An 18,533-nucleotide genomic window follows, 5' to 3' on the forward strand; every position below is an offset into this window, starting at 1 on the left:
CCTTTCCCAGCCTCCCATCATTCTTAGAAAAAACTAGAGCTTCCTCACGAGGACCTCACGCTGGCACTGCATGGTCTTGCTCTGCCTACCCCTCTCACATGCGCTCCTCACCCGCCCCGGAGCTCATGGTGCTCCTTCTGCTTGGAACACTCCTCCACCCAGGGGACCTCAACCTAACTCACCCCAATCCATCTCAAGGGTTATTTACTCTCCGAAGGATTCTGTGACACTCACCCCAAATCTAAGGTAAACTCACATAGAATATTACACTTCTTTGTAACAAACATCAAAATTGCAATCGATTAAATATTTGCTCCAACAGCGGTTTGATATTTATCTTTTCTTGACAGTAAGTGGGTAGAAGTAGAGACCAAGTGTGTCTTGTCACGGCTGTTTGCTGAGCTGCCTGCACGTTGTCAGGGCAGACATCGATCTAATCTCCATCAGCTTATTTTGGTCTAACAAACGCCATAGGAAACACCATTTTATTAAATCCATTTTACAGGAGTAGAGCATGAAGCACAGAGATTGGGTATGACCCGAAGTCACACAGTAATAGATGGTGGGTAGTATGGCTCCTGAATCTTGCTCTTCCTCACTGCGCTTTTCATTACCTTTCACACAGAAGGAGCACAAAGTTCGAGGGAGGGAGGAGGGGAGGGAGGGAGGGAGGGAGTAGAAAGAACCCCCCACACACATACACAAACACAGACTTTGTGAATCAACTCATCCATGCATCTTAAAATATGTTTAGTTTTACTTAGAATGTAATTTTAATTTGCTCATATAAAATAAAGACACTGACACACATGTGTTGTTACCATGTAAGTGTGTGAAGCAACACCCTTCTGTCATTACAATTCCACAATCTACAGCATAGTGAGAAAATGGTGAGCTTTTCATGAAGCCAATTTGACCCAATTTAAGCAATTGTTCTTTATCCTGAGATTGTGTCCCATCTTGTATGAAACGGGTGGTAGTGGACAGTTTTATTTCCTCCTCCTTCTCCTCTCCCTATTTCTACTTCTTTGAATTGTTCTTACTTCACAAAATTTAAAAGCTGATGAATTTCTATTGGCCACCAACACTTAAAAAATAACACCTACTGTTCTAGGTGTATATATCTAAAGACTCTTCCAATATCAATGCAAATTAATTCCAAATAGTCCTCTAGTTTTTCTTGCACCAGCTGATCTTAACATAGATCTTTTAAACCTAGATCTTTTCCTTATATTTTTATGTTTCTATGTTGGTCTGTGTATAAATTATGAAAAAAAGGTAAGTTATTTAAAATGCAATAAGTACTTAGTGAAAGGTCAACTATGGTAGCTCTAGGGTTCACCTAGGGGCCTGGTGATGGCAGACTACAGGACTCACCTTGAAGATAAAATTACAAAGTAAGCACGCTGTCTTTACTTTGATGTATGTTACAAATTAATGGTAATATTGCATTAATAGGTTTCTAAGATGTTTTACTCATTCTCTCAAGATTAAGAAAATATCAATTGTCCATATTAACAAGAACACTGATTACAGGAAGTCACTTCAATATGTAAGTCTTCAAAATAATGACGCTCATCTTTGTTTTGTTCATATTATAAATATATATCACATCACATGGGTATTCCAGAAAGTTCTCCCTGGCTAATTACATCAAGCTGGTATCCATAGAGATTGCCAAATCCAGTGTCTGTGCCTGAAAAGAACACGTTTTATAATTTTTTACCATAAAGAGCACTTTTACTCTGAAAGTACTAGATGAGGATTCAGACTAAAGCTTCTGTGCTAGCTCTGTATTTCACTTTGGGACTCTCCTCAAATAAGCTCTTCTTTATGCTCTAGGTATCCTGGCCTATAATTAAAGAGAATAATATCTCAATATGACACTCCTATGAGGTAGATATGGTCAGGAAAATCCTTTGAAAAAACTCAGGTGCATCTATGGATTTTTCCCTATACCTAGTGGTGTGCTAATTAATGCCACTTAAAGGTGCATGCATTTGACAATGTCACTTCTTAACCTCATGTCCCAAATATTTAGTTAATCATACATTTAATGTAACTAACAATAAATAATATTTATTGTGAATAAACATCTCAGATGATTAAAATGGATAGTCGTAACTAAAAACATTCCTGTATTCTTGATTACTTGTTTTTTACTGAATTCATTGGGGTGACATTGGTTAATAAAATGAGATAGGTTTCAGGTGTACAGTGCGATAATACATCACCTGTGTGTTGTATTGTGTGTCCACCCCCCCAAGTCAAGTCTCCTTCCATCACCATTTATCTCCCCTATACCCTCCGCTACCTGTGTAACATTTCCTTTTTTTATGGCTGAGTAGCATTCCATTGTGTAAGAGTACCACAGCTTTTTTATCCACTTATCCACTGATGGACACTTGGGCTGCTTTCAAATCTTGGCTATTGTAAATAACACTGTAATGAACATAGGGGTGTATATACTCTTTCAAATTAGTGTTTCAAGTTTCTTCCAACATATTCCCAGAAATGGAATCACTGGGTTTTAAGGCGATTCTATACTGTTTTTGAGGTAACCCCATACTGTTTTCCACAGTGGCTGCACCAATCTACATCCCCACCAGCAGTGCACAAGGGTTTCCTCTTTTCCACACCCTCACCAACATTGGTTATTTATTGATTTACTGATGATAGCCATTCTGACAGGTGTGGGGTAACATCTCATTGTGGTTTTAATTTGTATTTCTCTGATAATTAGTGACATTGAGCATTTTTTCATATGTCTATTGGCCATTTGTATGTCCAATACAAATGTATCCCTGACAAATATGTTCTCCCTTACAGTGGATTGTCTTTTCATTTTACTGATGGTTTCATTGCTGGGTAATAACTTTTTAGTTTGATGCAATCTCATTTGTTTATTTTTTTCTTTTGCCCAAAGAGATATGCCAAAAAAATAGTTTAAATTAAACTAGACCACCTTCTTACAATGTACACAAGAATAAACTCAAAATGGATTAAAGTCTTAAATGTTAGGCTTGAAACCATAAAAATCTTAGAAGAAAACATACACAGCAGGAGGAGAGATATATACCAAGTAAACTTTTCCATATTTTTCTTTTATAATTATTATTAATTACTAATTAGTGGTATGCTAATTAATGCCACTTAAATAGAGCAAGTCTCAAGTGAGACTTTTTAAAACCTAGTTATTGATTTATGGTCTCAAGATTATTTAAGAAGCTTTCCTTCCCATTTTGGCAATCTATTCCTGACACAAGAATCTAGGCCAAATCAAAGTTTCTTAAATAATTTCTGGAATAAAAACTGTTGAAAATTCTCTATAAATATACTCTGAGTTTATGGTATTAAAATTATATTTAAAACCCAGTCTATAATACAAAGTATGTTATCACATGCTCCAGTAGAATATATGTCTTTAAGGCAATTTTATAGGTCTCCAGCCTCCATTCTTCAGTATAGGAAAAATTATATTCCATCTGAAGTATGAAATTCGGTGAGTAACAAACTAATCTAGCAGTGTTCTTAATAAATATACTTCTTTGTCTATCAGTCATCACTAAAAAGCATTTATTAATTACTCACAAAATATAGACTTTTCCCTAAAGAAATTTAAAGTACAGGAAAAGATATTATAGAAGATTTTATAAAACTCTTGCTATTTTCATAGAGTGTGAACATTTTTATAGAAATCCCAAATGGAAACCTAGAAAAGTTTTAAAAAATATTTTCTAAGTTCAATAAATGGCTCTTGCATTCCTTTAGGCATTAAATAGCATATTAAAAATATTTGATTTACTAAAGACTCCACCAAATAAAACTATTAAAAACCATAAACAAACACAGTAAAGTTTCAGGATACAAAATCAGTATACAAAAATCAATTGTGTTCCTATATACTAACAATTAAATTTCAGAAAAAGAAATGAAAAAAAATTCATTTTATCCAAAAGAATAACACCTAGGAATAAACTTAACAAAGAATGTGAAGGGCCTTTCCCGTGGTGACGACCTCCCCACCACAATCTGCCTCTCGCTAAGGATCTCCTCCATCCCTCTCCAGAAGAGGAAAAGAGGAAACACAAGAAGAAGCAAGCGCCTGGTGCAGAGCCCCAATTCCTACTTCTTGGTTGTGAAATGCCCAGGATGCTATAAAATCACCACCGTCTTTAGCCATGCACAAACAGTAATTTTGTGTGTTGTTGCTCCACTGTTCCCTGTCAGCCAACAGGAAGAAAAGGAAGGCTTATGGAAGGATACGCCTTCAGAAGAAAGCAGCACTAAAAGCACCTCAAATCAAGATGAGTGGGAAACCATCCAATATTTTGGATTAAAAAAATGTGAAAGACCTATGCACTGACAACTGCAAGACATCATTAAAAGAAATTTACAAAGACACAAAGAAATGGAAAAAATATTCCATGTTCATGGATTGGAAGAATCAACATAGTTAAAATAGCCATACTACCCAAAGCAATAGACAGATTTAATGCAATCCCAATTAAAGTCCCAATGACATTTTTTTTTTAAAAAAAGAAATAGAACAAAAATCATCAAATTTGTATGGAACCACAAAAGACCTCAAATAGCTAAAGCAACCCCAAGAAGAAAGAACAAAGCTAGAGGTATCATACTTTCTGACTTCAAATTATACTACAAAGCAACAATAATAAAACAAAACAAAACATGGTACGGGCAGAAAAAACAGACACATAGACCAATGGCACATAAATGAGAACCCAGAAATAAACCCATCTATATATGGGCAAATAATCTTCAACAAAGGAGCCAAAATATACAATGGAGAGAGAAAATGCCTCTTCAATAAATGGTACTGGAAAAATTGGAAATCCATATGCAACAGAATGAAAATAGTCTGTCACCATTCACAAAAATTAATTCAAAATGGATCAAAGACCTAAATACAAGACCTGAAACAATAAAATACATAGAAGGAAACATAAGTACTAATCTTATGGAACTTGGTCTTAGAGAAGGTTTTATGAAATTGACCCCAAAGACAAGGGATGTAAAACAATAATGAATGAAAGAGATTATATCAAACTAAAAAGCTTCTGAACAGCAAAAGAAACCATCAGTAAAACAAAAAGGCAACTAATTAAATGGGAGAAGATATTTGCAAACAATACCTCTGATAAGGGGTTAAAGAACTGATACAACTCAATAACAAAAACAATCCAATTTAGAATGGGCGGAAGACCTGAACAGACACTCCTCCCAAGAAGACATACACGTGGCCAACCAATATATGAAAAAAATGCTCAGTTCACTAGCTATAAGGGAGCTGCAAGTCAAAACCACAATGAAATACCACCTGACACCTGTTAGAATGGCAATTATCAACAAGATAAGTAATAACAAGTATTGGAGAGGTTGTGGAGAAAAAGAAACCATCATACAATGTTGGTGGTAATGTAAATTGGTGCAGCCACTATGAAAAACAATATGGAATTTTGAAAAAGAAGAAGGAGGAGGAGGAGGAGGAGGAGAAAGCTACCATATGACCCAGCAATCCCTCTTCTTGATATCTACCAGAAAAAATTTGAAAACATTCATTCATAAAGATATATGTACCCCTACGTTCACTGCAGCATTATTCATGGTGGCCAAGACAGGGAAACAATCTATTCATTCCATGGATGATTGAATAAAGAAGATGGAATACTTACTACTCCAGCATAAGAAAAGATAGAATATGGCCATTTTCAAATTTCAGTTGACTGACTGAAATTAGGGCAGCCTCAAACCCCAAAAGATAGAACATGGGTGGATCTTGAGAATATCATGCTAAGCAAAATAAATCAAATGGAAAAAGACAGGAACTATATGATTTCACTCATATGTGGGATATAAAACAGAAAGAAAACAAATGAACAAACAAAACAAATAAGCAAACAAAAACTCACAAACACAGACAACAGTTTTGGTGGTTACAGAGAGAAACGGGGTTGGAGGGAGAATGAAGAGGATAAAGGAGGTCAAATAAGTGGTGACAGAAGACTTGATTTGGGTGGTGAGCACACAATGCAACATACAGATGATGTATATAGAATTGTACACCTGAAACTTACATAATCTTATTAACTGATGTTACACCGACAAACATAATAAAATTTTTAAAAATACATAATTTAAAAAATATATGATAATGAGACATCATCCAGAAGAGTAATAAAGACATATCTGTGAAAAGAGGTTGACTGACTGAAATTAGGGCAGCCTCAAACCCCTTCATTTGTATGGACTCCTCACAAGATTACAAATACTTTTGTATTTGTAATTTTGTATACTTTTTCTTTTTTAAAAAAATATATTTTTATTTATTTTTTACAGAGACAAAGGGAGAGGAATAGAGAGTTAGAAACATCAATGAGAGAGAAACATTGATCAGCTGCCTCCTGCAACCACCTACTGGAGATGTGCCCGCAACTAAGGTACATGCCCTTAACTGGAATCGAACCTGGGACCCCTCAGTCCGCAGACTGACGCTCTATCCACTGAGCCAAACCAGTTAGGTATATACTTTTTCTTAAAGAAAGTTTCCAAAGTTGCATAGACTGCAGACCCACAAAACCTGCATCTGCCACAGCAAAGGAATAACAATATGTAATTTCCATAAATGAGTAGGATACTTGGGTGAGATAGTTCAAAATGTTACAACCAGAGAGATATACCAAGTTCCTAGATGACAAAACTCCTTAATATTAAAATGTCAATTCTCTAAAATTAAGTGATTAATGTAAGTGCAGTAAATATTCCAACAGTATTTAGAAAGCAGAGCAAAACTTTGGGAAAATCTGGGTGACATCTGGAAAAAATAAGAATCACTAGAAATTTTTGAAAAAGATAATTAAGTGAATGTGAGATGTAGGATTTTGGGGCAAATGACTATTTTTCCAGATACAAAAAGTATTATAAACCTTCAACAATTGAAACAATGTGTTATGGGTACAGGAATAGACACCGAACGCTATGACTAGGTGAATCTTATGGTATGTGAGTTATATTAATACTTCATTAGTATTTCATAAGCAATATGTAGTATATTACATCATTATGACTATAGAATACCAAAATATAATGTTATAAATAACTTGATTACAATAATGCTATTATATTTTTAAAGCATGACCAGTCAAATTACAGAAGAATTAGTAAGTTAAAAAACATAAGAAATAATCAACATCCCTAATAATGAAAGAAATATAAATTAAAGCAATAAGGATATACTATTTTTACCAATCAAAATAATAGGGTGATAGTTTTTAAATAACAGTTCTCACTGCTGTAGAAGTATGGTAAGACAGATATTCTCTTATATTGAAGGTGGGGATGCAAATTAGCACAGCCTTTCTTGAAGGCAGTATAACAATATATATTAGTAAAATAATACTCTGCTTCAGTGGTATTGCTTATAAAAATATCACCTAAGAAATTCATGCTAAATATGAGGGGAAAATCATTATATACAAAGATCCACATTTCATTATTATGTATGACACTGAAGAAATAAAACATCTTAAATTTCAGTGACAGTGAAATAGTTAAGCATGCTATAGTGTACACACTTGATGGGATATTATGCAACAGCTGAAATAAATTGTATATTCATATGGGAAAATTATTATCACATGATAGCATGAGAAAAATGAGAGCACAAACCTGAATCAACAATATGATCAAAACTAAACTCAACTTTTTCTTCTTTTTTTGTATTTTCAAATTATATTTATAGTCTAGCTCACCCCTAGACATAATGTGGTCTGAAGGGGCCTGGACTGTCTGGAGGCTCTGCAGAACCTCACAGTGGTCCACTGTATTAATGACATCATGTCAGACAGACCAGATAAGCAAGAAAGCAAAGTGTATTGGAGGCCCTGGTAAGACACATGCAGTTCAGAAAGGAATGACTCCCACAGACATCAAGGGCCGCCATGATAGTGAAGTGATGAGGAATCCTGTGGTCTGGAACACCTGTTCCAAAGGAATTGGCAAAGTACCGAGTCACACACTTGTCATCACTAAGAAAACAGCAAAATGCCTGCCAGGGCTCTCAGGTTCTATACTCAAGAACACGGCTTCAACCTATGCCGGGAGCCGGTCCATCCTTGCTGCTTGACACAGTCGCTGCAGGGAAGAAACATCTGCACAGCATATGTTTCAAGGGACCTGGCGTATATGACATACTGTTCTTAATGTTTGCTCACCTTCTTGGTGCTATGTGTTTTAACCAAGGTCACCTCTCCGAGAAAGGTTGTTTCCCCACGTAGGGATTTTTCCCTGAAGTTAGGGAGGGGATAAAACCCCTTAACTAAGTGCCAGGCGGGTAGTTAATCACTTTAACTACAAACAATCATGCTTAAGCTACATAATCTTTACTCCCTGGAATGGAGATAAGAAACGCCCTAACCTTTGGAATAGAGATTGATAGGATTGGAATCAACTGGTATAAATACAGATGTAACAAGACAATAGGACATAGAACCTAGAGACAGAACCCGGAGAACCTGCCTAGAGAACCTGGCCACAGAACCTAGAGACAGAGCCTAGCGAGAGAACATGGCAAAAGATCCTGGACAGAACCTGGCTACAGAACCTGGATAGAACATGGCAAGAGAACCTGACTAGAATCTGGTGACTGAACCTGGCTGGAGAACCTGGACAGAACCTGGCTGGAGAACCTAGCGAGGGAACATGGCGACAGAACCTGGCTGGAGAACCTAGCGAGGGAACATGGCTGGAGAACCTAGCAAGAGAACATGGACACAGAACCTGGCTGGAGATCCTAACCAGAACCTGGCTGGAGATCCTAACCAGAACCTGGCTGGAGATCTTAACCAGAACTTGGCTAGAGATCCTGGCTAGGCTGATGATCATCTGAACGCTGCCTCTGTGTCATTCCTTCTTCGCCTACTCCGTCCACACCTTTGGGGACCCCTGGACCTGCTGGGGTTGGACCCCAACAAACCTATTTGCCAGGTGACACAAAAGGCTGCCAGTTCTGAGAGGGGTCCAGAGCAGGAAAGGGCACTGCAGTAAGTCTGGGCTGCAATGCAAGCAGCCCTTCCACCTGGGCCACAGACTGGACATTTCTGGTAGTATTAGATGTATCTTTGGTAGGAAAAGATGCCTTGTGGAGTTAATGGCAACCCCCAAAGTGAGAATCACAATATAGACCTCTAGAGTTCTGGAATAAGGCCATGCCATCTGCAGCAAATAGTTACACACACTATTCAAACCCCATCTTTGAACATGCTCCTGGACCTTAGTAACAGAGCACCTAAACACAGATCACCGAGAGATCAGAATTGCCCATCCTGAGCTGGGGCCTGTCAAAAGGCTGGGCAGGCCTAACAGCAATCCATTGTAAGGTGGGGGTGATATATCTTGGACCAGGGTCAAAGGAGATAAAGAAATCACACGAGCAGGTGGCCTAAACCCTATGACATGCACAAGTGTCTCTCCTCAGCCAACTTCTCTGACCAAGTGGGTTGGATGGGTGGGAGGAAGTCTGTTATGACCAGATGACAAAGGAGGAAAAAGGCCAAATATACTCACGATTGGGTCAGTTCAATATGTGGATGCAAACCAAAAATGGGTAGCAACTTCACTACTGCCCCACCCAGGAGTGGCCTTTAAAGGCAGCAGCAAGGACAAAAAGCCTTCCAGTGAGCTTCCAGTGGCACCTCTGAATGGAGAGAGAACTAGCCCAAGGTGACATTATATACAGACTCATGGTAGTGGTGAGTGGCTTGGTTGGTTAGTCTGAAGCTATGAAGGTGAAAGATTGAAAGATTAGCATGGAGGCAAGTCCTCAAAGAAGACCACAAATAATTCTGTAACTCCATTAATGTATGTGTCTCTATTCTTTTTGTTTTTTAATATATTTTATTGATTTTTTACAGAGAGAAAGGGAGAGGGATAGAGTCAGAAAGATTGATGAGAGAGAAACATCAATTCAGCTGCCTCCTGCACACTCCCAACTGGGGATGTGCCCGCAACCAAGGTATATGTTCTTGACTGGAATCGAACCTGGGACCCTTCAGTCCACAGGCTGACGCTCTATCCACTGAGTCAAACCAGTTAGGGCTATGTGTCTCTATTCTTATCAACAGGTGGAATTTACATCCCCTCTTTGTAAATCTGGGTACAGCCTATAATTGCTTTGACCAATAGAATACTGTGCCGTGCCAGCACGTCCAAGGGTGAACCTGAGGAGGGTGAGTGAAGGATTGAAGAAAAGACAAACAAGAGAATACAGCTGGGGCTCGGTGGATCTCCCGTGCTCGGATGAGGACACAAAAGGCCCAGCCTGCAAGCTGATGCTTTATTTTATAGTCTAATTAAAACAAGGGTAGATTAGCATGTATGCAAATGTTCTTGTTTTGGCAACACTTGCTGCACCTCCCACAGCCCATTAGCTACTTAGGAAGGAATTAGGGAGGGCTACAAGGTCAGGCTTAATTATGCTAGGAAAGCTCTGCCCTCCAGGCTGGGACTTTTTTGTGGCTTGACCCTAGACTAGAACCACTCCCTACAGAATACAGAGGCAGTAACATTTTGAGATTTCTGTGCCTGGGCATTATGAAAGCCTAGCATCTTCCACTGCCTCCCTCTTGGAGCCCCAAGCTGCCATTTAAAGAAAACCAGGCTGCCCTGCTGGAGAGAGAGGCCCTGAAGGATGAGATGTCATGTGGAGGAAGGGTCTTTATGAAGAAGTACTGAGGTGCCAGATATCTAGTTCCAGACCCTATCTGGCTGGGTCACAGGAGAGACCCCAAGTAACATCAGTAAAAGCATTGCTTAGCTGGGCCCCAGTCAATTCACAGAATCAGGAGATATAAAATAAAACAATTGTTATTTTAAGCCACTGAGTTTCCTAGTGGTTTATTATGCAACAATGAATAACTAAAACAGAACTTGGTATCTGAAAACAGTGCCTGTCTTAGTAAGAAACTAAAACATGAGGCATTAGCTTTGGGACCAGGGGGTAGACAGATAGAGCTCCTTAAAGAGAACATTAATGAGGGTTTGAGAGATAGTGATGAAATTGCTATTGGAGATTGAAGGAAAGGGGACCTGAGTATTATTATGTATTAACTAGAGGCCCAGTGCACAGATCTGTGCACCAGTGGGTCCCTCGGCCTGGACTGCAGGGATCAGGCCGAAACCGGCTCTCCAACATCCTCTGAGGGGTCCTGGATTGGGAGAGGGCACAGGCCAGGCCGAGAGGCCCCACAGGTGCACAATTGGGGCCAGGGAGGGACTGCAGGAGGGCTCCAGGACCAATCAGCCAGACCCCAGCAGCAAGCTAACATACCAGTGGGAGCATCTATACCCTGGTGGTCAGTGCACATCATAGCAACTGTTTGAACCTGAGGGTCAAATGAATGGTTGGACACTTAGCATATTAGGCTTTTATTATATAGAATAGTATGTGGCGCATGCATGCACACACACACATACAACACAACACAACACAGTGGTGAAATTGTCACCTGAGGTAATGCAGGAAATAGAAAAGGTACCTAAGGAACTTCTGGGTCTGGCTGAGGATATTTATAAGCAGACTGTTGAGAGCACCAATGATTTTTGTTTTTAGCTGCTTGTATAAAAGTTCATGAGGAACAAGATAGAAAAAAGGACGTGTACAAATTTGAAGCAGAATTTAGAGGAAATATAAAGGAACCAGGACTTACTGAATTTTGAAAGCAAAGTTGCTTCTTCAGATGACAGAAGCCTTTCAAGGTAAGAAATGTATTTGGGGGGTGGGGGGGCGGGAAATCAAATCCAGTAGTCTGAAATTAAAACAGGCTTCAGTCCAAAGTTCAGGTCAAGAGTTGGACTGTAAGACACTTTGTTGAAACTTCGGGAAGATTTTAGGTGATGTGTCATAGAGACTTTCAGCTGAACAAAAAGACTTCTGTGAATCCTCATGGTGTGCCTCATAAAACCTCTCAACTAGCCACCAGAGCTCCTAAAAATCATAAGGAAGTTGCCTGGAGCAACTTCAAACCATGTTTCAGAAAAAATTGTAGGTATGGCTTTTACCAAATGAATTCATTCCAATTTGATACAAACAAAACACATAATGTTTTTAAGGGAACGGAAGCCATTTGGACAGAAAGGGATAGACAATTCATAATTAAAAGAGGTCTCTGGGCCCTCAAACTTCTGCAGGCAGTAAGCGGCTAAAAAAGCTGCTTAGCTTCAAAGTGGAGCCATCCTATATAATAAAAGCCTAATATGCAAATCAACTGAATGGCAGACGACTGGTCGGCAGGGGGCAGGGCTGGTGAGCAGGCAGTACCAGGCCAACCAAGGCAGGTGCCAGCAGGCAGAAGGAGGGGATGGCGATGGGAGAGCGGCAGCGACCGGTGGTGGTGGTGGTGGTGGTGGTGCAATGGGGGGTGGGGCCATAGGTGCCCCCTGGTGGTCAGTGTGCTCCCACAGAGAGCGCCACTCAGCCACAAGCTGGGCTGACGGCTCGAGAGCGCAGCAGCAGTGGCGGGAGCCTCTCCCACCTCTGCAACAGCGCTAATGATGTTCAACTGTGGCTTAGGTCTGCTCCCCACCATCAGTTGGACATCCCCTGAGGGCTTCTGGACTGCAAGAGGCCACAGGCCGGGCTGAGGGACCCCGTCCCCCCTCTTCGAGCGCATGAATATTTGTGCACCAGGCCTCTAGTTTATAATAGAAAAGGGAGAGTAAGTTAGAGGGCAGAGCCAAAAGGCATGGCAACTATTTCCACAAATCAGGACTGGTCTATAATGAAGGATTGGCTACTCCTATCCTGCTGGATTTCAGAATTATTATGAATCAGTGGCTGCGAGGTCCCTACTGTTTTCTCCTTTTTGTCTACTCCAATTTTCCTGTCCCTGCCTCTTCATTGTTGGGTGAGTGTTGAACAATTAACTTAACTCTTTCACATACAGCTCTTTTGAGCAAGAGGAACCATTCCTAAGGAGTGATACCTAAGGAAACACACCTGAGAAGCCCCATCAACTCCCAAGGCTGATTTAGATGATGAGGTCCTGGTTTTGAGCAGATGCCATAATGGGATGAAACTTGTAGGTTGGGGGAGAGCGTTAAGCCATGTTTTCTATGAGGGAGAAATGTGAAAAGTGGCCAGAAGTGGACTGGGGCAGCTAGTCTTCAAAAACAACTCTAAGAACTCCCATTTGACCCAGTAATCCTACTTCTAGGAATATATCCCAAGAAAACAGAAACACCAATCAGAGAGGATATATGTAACCCTATGTTTACAGCAGCACAATTCACCATAGCTAAGATTTGGACCAACCTATGAGGGTTTAAGAGATCAACCAAAGGATTGTATGCATGCATAGGAGCATAACCAATGGACACAGACAGTAGGGGGTGAGGACAGGTGCTGGGGGTTGGGGGTGGTCAGGGAGAGGTCAATGGTGGGGGGCGGAAGGAGACTTATGTAATACTTTAAACAATAAAGAATTTTTTTTAAATGTCATAGAGCAAAAGTCCCCTTTTAGTAAAAAAAAAAAGAATCTCAGTGTGGGGAAACATGTGGTCAACTTTTTAAATTAAATAATATTCTGTGTCTGATTCAGAGCCCTTCACATGCACAACAGGCCAAAATTAAGAGAGATGCATATTAAAAGCCCAACACATGTATGGCTGGTTAATGCTGGGAAATATCAAAGAGCGTATGTGTTCATGACTCCTTGGGTGTGTCTGAATGTGCGTGTGTGTGTTCATATGAACTTGGAGACTTAGTCATTATTTCTCTCTAGTGACACGTGTCATTATACAGGGTATTTATTTACCCAGTTTTTGCCTCTCGTTGCCAAACAAATTGCTTGATTTAAAAAAACAACTCTAAGTCCTTCTGTCCCTCCCTGCATGCACATACTGCTCCTCCCATCTGAGACAGCACTTATGTCTCATTGAATCTGGGCTGGGGCCTGTGATTGCACTGACTAACAGAAGCAAGGAATTTTGAACCTAGGCATTAGGAAGGCTGGACAACTTCTGCTTCCTCCCTCTTTGACCCTTAAGCCAACATGTAAGAAGTTCTGGCTTTCTTGCCATCTTGGATGGAGTGGCCTCAAGGAGGAGCACTGAGGCACCAGACATCCAGCCCAGCCCCACCTGACTGCATCTGTGTAAAAGACACCATGGAACACCAGCAGAGGAGCCCCCCAGAGGATCCGAGGCCAAAACACAAAATCATGACATATAACTAAATTATAAACAAAGTTATATTTTGGTGACTGGGAGAAGAACATGAGGGAGATTTTTTGGCCGTTGATATTGCTTTATTTATTGATTTGGGTGTTGCTTACAAAAGTATGTTTACTTTTTAAACATTTATTCAGTTCTACTAATAATTTGTGCACACTTCTGCATATATTTATGATTAAGTTATGGCTCTGGCCAATTTTGTTCAATGGTTAGAACATCAGCCTGTAGACCGAAACCTGGATTTGATTCCTGGTCAAGAGTACCTAGGTTTGCCCTGACCGGTTTGGCTCAGCGGATAGAGCATCGGCCTGCAGACTGAAGGGTCCCAGGTTTGATTCTGATCAAAGGCATGTACTTTGGTTGTAGGTACATCCCCAGTAGGAAGTGTGCAAGAGGCAGCTGATCGATGTTTCTAACTCTCTATCCCTTTCCCTTCCTCTCTATAAAAAAATCAATAAAATATATTTTAAATAAAAGAGAGAGAGAGAGAGAGTACCTAGGTTTGTAGGTTCAATCCCAGGGTCTGATTGGGGCATGTTTGGGAGGCAACTAATTTATGTGCCTCTCACATTGATGTTTTTCTCTCTTTCTCTCTACCCTCCTCTACTCACTCCCTTCCACTTTCTCTAAAAATCAAGGGAGAAAATATCCTTAGGTGAGAATTAACACCAAAAAGTTAAGCTATGAAAATAACTTAAAAGTAAGGTATTTACTTCAATTTTATACATAGTTTATTCTTCCATCATTCTTATAAGTTCAACACATTTCCAATGTGTAAAATTATAGGATGCACTAACTCTACCAAAGTGCTCAACCTAAAGCACTTTAAATAAAATGCTGCAGTTTATAAAATTAACATTCTTAATTATTGAAAAGGTTTCAACTTCTTAAACCATTTTCTAGTTAAATGTATTATGGTTTATTTTACCACCACTTAGCCCTGCTCTGTCTGATGTAGTTATAGGTTGAACATTTTAGACCTTACATCCACCAAAATTCAGAGAAATAAAATTAATGTTGTAATTAATTATGTTGTAATCTGTATGCAGAAACAGGATAATTGTGTTTCTTTAGTTTTTTTCCCCCTAAATCAGTGGTTCCCAACCCTTTTTTGGCCATGTCCCACCCAAGCATCTCTAAAATCCTGATGCCACCCCCTGTGACATATAATTCTTATTATTCAGAAAGTGAACTCCTATTCACGTGAAGGAAGCCTAAAAGGCCATTAACTTGGTCTACACAAGCTTCCAAAGAACACGGCATCCATGAAAGAGAAAAATAAAAGAACGAAAGGACAGCTGAAGTACTGAGGAAGAAATCACTAAGAAATTGTTAAGAAATAATAATATGAAGTGATATGAAAAAATAGCAAAGTTTCAAAACATATAATAGAGAACTAAAATGCATAAAAATGTCGCAATATATATTTACATACTGTATATGAGGCCCCTAGAACCATGAGAAGTGCAAAAAATTCACTGTTAATAATTCATTCTCAGATTGTCCCCCTTAAAAATCAAGTTGCCCCCCCTGTGGGGTGTGTGCCCCTCATTGGGAACCACTGCCCTAAATGTAGAATCATATGACATCAGTCACAGGTGTCAGAAATGAAAACACAGAAGTATTAGCCATGTGACTTCCAACCTCCAGAGTCTAAAGAAACGCTGTAATATTTAAAATATTTTAAATTATTAATTACATAAATTATACAGTGATTGATTTATTCTTTATTGCATTACTTCAGTTAGTTTTCCTATGATTTTATATATGAAGGTTAAGTATACAACTGTTGATTAGCAATATTAGGAACATACTTACTTATCCAAATGTTCAACATAGCCTTTTAAATGTTCTTCAGTCATTAATTAATGCTGCAAATGATCTCAGTGTGTATTTGGACTTGGTTGGCATTACAGATCCAAGAAACTAAGGACAAAATAATGCTGCCCAGAAATAGCATTGATTGCAACATCAATAACCAATACACATTAAAGTTTTACAAGGCCAATGCATCCACAAATATTTAAGCAATTTTCCCAAAGTGTTTCCCAACTATCATATGCAACAGCCATATACAAAAAAAAAAAAAAATGTGCTAATCATGTGTTTACCTAATAAGATGAACTCCTTACAGTAGAGGGCAGTTTTGCACTCCTTGCCCCAATTCCATGCTCATTTAATCCTCCCTCTTCATTTTCTGGTCTCTAAATCCCATTAATCCCCCAAATAGGGTGAAGTAGAAATTTATAATCACATTTAAAACTGCCACCTAGCACCTGTCAAGTGCAAATCCTGGTGCTATCTCACAAAGCTATCCTGAAATAGAGGTCTGCAAGGTTGCCCCAACCTTTCAACCATCAGCCTGGGGTCCAAGAATTCTTAGACTCTATTGTTCTTCCAAATTCTGCCTGGGCTGTTCCAACCTGCCTTTATTTCTAATCTTGCCGTCTCTACCTATTGCTATCAAATTGTTTCCCAAAGACACATTTCACATTAAGATTTCATGTTCCCACACAGTCTTCATTTCAGTAAAACCAAGCAGCACAATGAATGCATAGTTTAACAATGCCTTTTACTATTCCATAAATGTTCAGTGGGTGTGTTTTTTCTGCATGAGATTTGGAGCAAAATATTAATGAAACGCCCGCCAAACGAATTAAAGTATCATCTTTAGTTTTAAATTAACTAATTAATCAAGTAGCTCTATTTTAGAAGAGAAAACTTCTGGCTAGGTAACTACAGCAGCAAAAACCCTGGGCTCTGGAGCATAGCCACCTGGGTTCAACTCTGTATTGTGCTAGGGACAAACTGCCACTTCAGGCAAATTATTCAATTGCATGAGCCCTTCCGTTGGCTCATCAGTACAAGAGCAGCAGTGGGACTTAACTGGAAGGCTATTGTGAGAATTACACACATTCATCCATGAAAGCACTTGGAACAGTGTCTGGCAAGCAGTAAGCACTCAATAAATGTTAGCCTTCATTAATATGAAAATTTGGGAGAAATATAGATGAGCATAACTATATATTTGCAGGAATAAAATATCACTTTTCTCCAGGACCATCTTTCAAAGGTAGCATATAGAGAATAAAGTACAAAATAACTATTTTGAGATAGTTTTGCATTTTGTGAAATAAATACTAGCAGTTTTACTTTTAATCGTTCTCATATTTTTTTTTTAACAATCACAAAGATGTTAAAAAAAAAAAAGTTTTCTCCCTTTCTGAATAGAGGGGAATTTTGCAGGTTTATTCCATTCTCTATAAAATTCCAGCACTTTCACAGAAAAGGTAAAATGTAACATATAAATGTTCTGACAATAGTATCTACAGAAACGCTCCATGGCAAACATTTCTGAATATACCAATATGCCAGGAGTAGTCAGTGTCAAAGTTAGTAAACGGGAGTAGTAGGTGTTTACGGTGACGGGGAACAGACAAAATGTTGCTCGAGTTTTAAATCATTTACAGCTTGCAATGGACACTCCTGAAGGACCCGCGTCCAGTGGACCCGACATTTCGGGGTCCTGAAGCAGGGCGAGGCCGACAGGGACCTGCGCGGACAAGGAAAGAAAGGGTGAGGTGAACGAGGGCGCCTTCGGGCACGGAGTGGCCTGAGTTTGGGAACTGAGAGAGTGGAAGTGAAAGAAAGCAGGAGCTTTAAGGTGCGGGCCGGCCAGCCGCTGCCGGGGAGGGAGTGGGGAAGGGGGAGGGTGCAGGGGAGCCCGCCCGACCAGGGGAAGGAGGCGGTGAGAGGAGGGACCCGCAGCGCGACGGAAACTGAAGAGCCGGCCGCCGGGGAAGGGAATGACGAAGAGAGACCGTCTTTTGTCTTCTCCGGTCCCTGCTAGAGGTTTAAACAGCGAGATTTGTGCAAAACCACCGATGAGAGGCCTTTAAAAAGGGGAGCGTCCCTGGGTGGGCTCGAACCACCAACCTTTCGGTTAACAGCCGAACGCGCTAACCGATTGCGCCACAGAGACTTCGGTGCACAAACTCCTTCCTCTCATAACCTTTATGAAGAATAATAAAGGCAGAACGCGACTTAGGTTCCCTTGTACTTCTCGATTCATAGTTTTAAAATCAGAATTTCCCTCTTAACATTTCTAACCCTCTTAATTCTATTTTCCACTTTTGCGACATATTGGAAAATTACAGAATACCGCAAGATCGTGCAGCATTTCAGATTGCAATGTGTATTAAAATACTATTGTTGTTTCCCACCCCCCAGCTCCCGTTTGGAAATTTCTACTTCAGGAAGATAACTTTCTAATGCTTCCTTTT

At 39.7% G+C, this 18,533-nt stretch overlaps 1 non-coding gene across 1 annotated transcript; it reads right to left on the reverse strand.

The window, feature by feature from the left end:
• Positions 1 to 18,158: 18,158 nt before the first annotated feature.
• Positions 18,159 to 18,232, reverse strand: TRNAN-GUU. Its single transcript has one exon. It is a non-coding gene; the product is annotated as a tRNA-Asn (tRNA).
• Positions 18,233 to 18,533: the final 301 nt, after the last annotated feature.

Source organism: Myotis davidii, unplaced genomic scaffold (assembly GCF_000327345.1).
Source record: "Myotis davidii unplaced genomic scaffold, ASM32734v1 scaffold376, whole genome shotgun sequence".
Taxonomy (NCBI): Eukaryota; Metazoa; Chordata; class Mammalia; order Chiroptera; family Vespertilionidae; genus Myotis; species Myotis davidii.